Here is a 5701-nt window from a genome sequence, read left to right on the forward strand (position 1 = left end):
TGTGTGTGTGTGTGTGCGTGAGAGAGTGCGTGTGTGTGTGTGTGCGTGTGTGTGTGTGTGTGTGTGTGTGAGAGAGAGTGTGTGTGTTTGGAATGTGTGACTGTATAAATTAAATGACATGTTGTTTTAGTTTCGCTTCGTTCCTCGTGACTGTGACGGAGCTGAAATGTGCTCAATGGAATCGTTTTGAAGTTAAAGTGTGTGTGTGTGTGTGTGTGTGTGTGTGTGTGTGTGTGTGTGTGTGTGTGTGTGTGTGTGTGTGTGTGTGTGTGTGTGTGTGTGTGTGTGTGTGTGTGTGTGTGTGTGTGTGTGTGTGTGTGGTACAGTCTCACTGGGGTTCCTCTATGTGCACGTTCTACTCGATTGTTTTTTGTAAATAAATAAAAAACAACAAAAGAAATGTCCCTTGTTGTGAGGTGTGTGCTTGAAGTTTTACCATTTTATTTTATTTAATTTTTTTCCTTTCTCTGTGTTTTTTCAAGCGTTCTCCAGAATCTCTCACTCCTCTCTCTCTCTCCCCCTCTCTCTCTCTCTCCCCCTCTATCTCTCTCCCTCCCTCCCTATCTCCCTCTCTCTCTCTTCTTCTCTCACTCCCCCTTTTAAAACGGAAATCTGGTAAATTATCATGGAAAAGTTTGTGTAAAATTCATTTGTCAAGATGTGTGTGAACCCTGGTTTATGTTACGTCGTGACCGGTAACACGTGTGTGTGTGTGTGTGTGTGTGTGTGTGTGTGTGTGTGTGTGTGTGTGTGTGTCCGTGTGTGTGTGTGTGTGTCCGTGTGTCCGTGTCCTACGTTAATCCTTTGCCTACACTATGGAATTTAAACTCGAGTAATAACGTGACTCGGCAACTTTCACTTGTAGTTCAATAATATTTGACAGGAGAATCATCTAGACTTTGACTTAAAGCAGCAGTGTGTAACTCTGTGTGTTTAGGGGAAGTGAAACATTTTCTAAGGTATATTCTCATTCCTTAATAAACAAACTTTCCTCACAGGAAAATGTGATCCCTGGAACACTGTTTGAAGTTAGAAAGCTTCCTGAAAAGTTACTGTTTCACTGTTGTTGTTTACAGCAGCAGGGCCCACAGTTTGGTTTACAAACATATTCTAGTCTTACGTTTGGTTCCAGGTTCCTCAAAATATATTTTTTTTAAATTCACGGTAATAGTTATTCAATACTAAGAATTACATGTAGAGAAAATATGTTTAGTAAACTAACTGCAGGCTCTGTGAATGTAAACAAACCCCCCTCCTCTGAAACTACACACTGACCCTTTAAACTACACACTGACCCTTTAAGTTGTTCGGTTAAGGACTTTGTACAACACTGAAGTCCCACCTCTTTATCGTACAGTAAAGACACACGGGGCAGAGAGCAGCTGGCACACACAGCAGTGACAGACAGGCAGACAGACAGACAGACACACAGACAGACAGACAGACAGACAGACGGACGGACGGACAGACAGACAGACACACAGACCGACAGACATACACACAGACAGACACACAGACGGACAGACGGACGGACGGACAGACAGACAGACAGACACAGAGACACAGACAGACCAACACACACAGAGACACAGACAGACAGACAGACAGACAGACAGACGGACGGACGGACGGACGGACAGACAGACAGACAGACACACAGACAGACAGACAGACACACAGACACACAGACACACAGACCCACAGACACACAGACAGACAGACACGCAGGATGAAAGACAGAAACAACATGGAGTCCCAATCTGACCAACTCATATTCTTTGTCAACGGGAAAAAGGTAAGAAAAAAAATCTCATTATTTTTATTCCTTTTTTTTCACAAAATCTTTATTGACTGTTCCTCACACACAGTCGTTTACAGAGGAGATCATGACATGTTTTAAAAGCTTAATTCTAATCAAATGATTTTAAATATGAGTAGGAGTATTTTATCATGGTCGTATAGATTGCTCATTTTAACCAGTAGCCTACTGCTTTGTTGGACAGCGCTGCACCTCAGACAATTTACCCCCCCCCCCCCCCCCTAAGAAAATAGTTCCAACGTCCCTTTGTCAAGCACATGTCAAAAGTCAAATTCTAAAACCAGAAATATAATCAAATACAATGAAAACCTGTTAACAATAAATAATCAATTGTTCAGCTAAACATGTATAGTAATCCCATTTAATTAAATTTATTTAGACTTGTAATTTTAATTTTATTTAAATGTTCTACTTCTATTCATTCGCTTTTCTAATGTGTATTATGTATTCTAATCTTGCCCCTGTAAAGCACTTTGAATGGCCTTGTGTCTGAATTGTGCTATAGAAATACACTTGCCTTGCCTTGCCTAGACAAGGACTTAAATGCCTGTTCATCGCCTGATTTATGAGACATTTTCTTCTTAAAAATATGCTGTAAATGCAAGACCAGTGTACAACTTTTTACTCTAAAATTCTAATTTGAACTCTTCAAGGCTTTGTCCAACAGATGTTTGGTTTTTAAAGAAATGCAATGTACACATAACTAGTTGAATATTGCATTATGTGCTTAATCCAAACATTTCAGATTTGTCTGTGAGTGAGTGGTAGAGTGCGTGAGTGTGAGTGAGTGAGTGAGTGAGTGAGTGAGTGAGTGAGTGAGTGTCTGTGAGTGAGTGAGTGAGTGTCTGTGAGTGAGTGAGTGTGAGTGAGTGAGTGAGTGAGTGCTAGAGTGAGTGAGTGAGTGAGTGAGTGAGTGAGTGCTAGAGTGAGTGAGTGAGTGAGTGTCTGTGAGTGAGTGAGTGAGTGTCTGTGAGTGAATGAGTGAGTGAGTGAGTGTCTGTGAGTGAGTGAGTGAGTGAGTGAGTGAGTGAGTGAGTGAGTGAGTGAGTGAGTGTCTGTGAGTGAGTGAGAGTGTCTGTGAGTGAGTGAGTGAGTGAGTGAGTGAGTGAGTGTCTGTGAGTGAGTGAGAGTGTCTGTGAGTGAGTGAGTGAGTGAGTGAGTGAGTGAGTGTCTGTGAGTGAGTGAGAGTGTCTGTGAGTGAGTGAGTGAGTGAGTGCTAGAGTGAGTGAGTGTTTGTGAGTGAGTGAGTGAGTGAGTGAGTGAGTGAGTGAGTGAGTGAGTGAGTGAGTGAGTGTCTGTGAGTGAATGAGTGAATGAGTGAGTGAGTGTCTGTGAGTGAGTGAGTGAGTGCTAGAGTGAGTGAGTGTCTGTGAGTGAGTGAGTGCTAGAGTGAGTGAGTGTCTGTGAGTGAGTGAGTGAGTGAGTGAGTGAGTGTCTGTGAGTGAGTGAGTGAGTGAGTGAGTGAGTGTCTGTGAGTGAGTGAGTGAGTGAGTGAGTGTCTGTGAGTGAGTGAGTGAGTGAGTGTCTGTGAGTGAGTGAGTGCTAGAGTGAGTGTCTGTGAGTGAGTGAGTGAGTGAGTGCTAGAGTGAGTGAGTGTCTGTGAGTGAGTGAGTGAGTGAGTGTCTGTGAGTGAGTGAGTGAGTGAGTGAGTGTCTGTGAGTGAGTGAGAGAGTGAGTGAGTGAGTGTCTGTGAGTGAGTGAGTGTCTGTGAGTGAGTGAGTGAGTGAGTGTCTGTGAGTGAGTGAGTGAGTGTCTGTGAGTGAGTGAGTGAGTGTCTGTGAGTGAGTGAGTGAGTGAGTGAGTGAGTGCTAGAGTGAGTGAGTGTCTGTGAGTGAATGAGTGAGTGAGTGTCTGTGAGTGAGTGAGAGTGTCTGTGAGTGAGAGTGTCTGTGAGTGAGTGAGTGAGTGTCTGTGAGTGAATGAGTGAGTGAGTGTCTGTGAGTGAGTGAGTGAGTGAGTGCTAGAGTGAGTGAGTGAGTGAGTGTCTGTGAGTGAATGAGTGAGTGAGTGAGTGAGTGTCGGTGAGTGAGTGAGTGAGTGAGTGAGTGAATGAGTGAGTGAGTGTCTGTGAGTGAATGAGTGAGTGAGTGTCTGTGAGTGAGTGAGTGAGTGAGTGCTAGAGTGAGTGAGTGAGTGAGTGTCTGTGAGTGAATGAGTGAGAGTGTCTGTGAGTGAGTGAGTGAGAGTGTCTGTGAGTGAGTGAGTGAGTGAGTGAGTGTCTGTGAGTGAGTGAGTGAGTGAGTGCTAGAGTGAGTGAGTGAGTGAGTGAGTGAGTGAGTGAGTGAGTGTCTGTGAGTGAGTGAGTGTCTGTGAGTGCTAGAGTGTTTTGTTTTTATATATAAAATAACAGTGTTAATGTCATTAAACACTTGGCAGAGTTGCGTGATGCTCTAGAAGTTGTTTCATTGTGTTTGTTTCTGCTTCAGATTATTGAGAGAAATGCAGATCCTGAGATGACCCTGCTGACATACCTCAGGAGGAAATGTATGTACACACACACACACACACACACACACACACACACACACACACAGACGCACGCACACACACACACACACACACACACACACACACACACACACACACGCTCGCACACACACACACACACGCACGCACACACACACACACACACACACACACACACACAGACGCACAGGAAACACAGACAAACACGCAGATGCACACATGCACACACACAAACAGAGACTTACACACATGTTTGTAATGTACAGCTATACTGGCAGGACATTCCTTTACATAATGCATTCCCTAGCCCCTTACCCTAACCCCAACCCTTACACTAACCCTAACATAAACCTAATTCATACCTGAACCTTAAAACCTAGTGTTAACCCTCAAACAGCCCTTTAAAGGCCTGTCCTTAAAACCTAGTGTTAACCCTCAAACAGCCCTTTAAAGGCCTGTCCTTAAAACCTAGTGTTAACCCTCGAACAGCCCTTTAAAGGCCTGTCCTTAAAACCTAGCGTTAACCCTCAAACAGCCCTTTAAAGGCCTGTCCTCAAAACCTAGTGTTAACCCTCGAACAGCCCTTTAAAGGCCTGTCCTCAAAACCTAGTGTTAACCCTCGAACAGCCCTTTAAAGGCCTGTCCCAAAAGTGAGAACCGGACAAAATGTACAGAAATACAGAAATGTCCTCACTCTTAAGGTCTTAAACGGAAATTGGTTCTCACACACACACACACACACACACACACACACACACACACACACACACACACACACACACACACACACACACACATTCTCTGAATCATTGACGGTGATGCCTGATCATCTACAGTCACGGGAACATTCTGACCTTCAAACACTGAGCGCTGTGATGTATTCTATGTGATAACTTGTTCTGGGTTTTGTCCTTATGTAAAAAAAACTGTAAAGCCACTAAAATAAAAGAAAAAAAAAAGAACGTACATCACACACTACAGTACACTATACACCCTCAGACATGACCAGGCCAGCTGGACATCTGGCTTATTAGGACTGATTTTGACTGATTTAAACCTGCAGTGTGTATAATTTTGGGTTTTATTTCCTAGCAGATTTTGTAGAAAGTAATTATAATATCCATAAGTACATTTAATTTAGTGCATAATAGATGAAAAAAAATGTTTGAATTATTTATTTTTCCCTTAGAAAGGGTCTCATATATGTCCGTATTTCTGCATATTTTGGACCAAGGCCTAGTGCCGCCATCTTGAAAGTGTCATAGTTGGAATGTCATCAGGTGCATTGTTTAAAATTTAGAATTGTTCTTGTCCTTGAAGGCCACTGTAGCTTCTGTTATTATTCTAAAGGGTTGGGGTTACCCAGGGAGCGTTGCATTCTAGAACTTTGTAGAACTTTATTGATGATGTCATATT

The sequence above is a fragment of the Ammodytes marinus genome (assembly GCF_949987685.1).
Source record: "Ammodytes marinus genome assembly, chromosome: 24".
Lineage (NCBI taxonomy): Eukaryota > Metazoa > Chordata > Actinopteri > Uranoscopiformes > Ammodytidae > Ammodytes > Ammodytes marinus.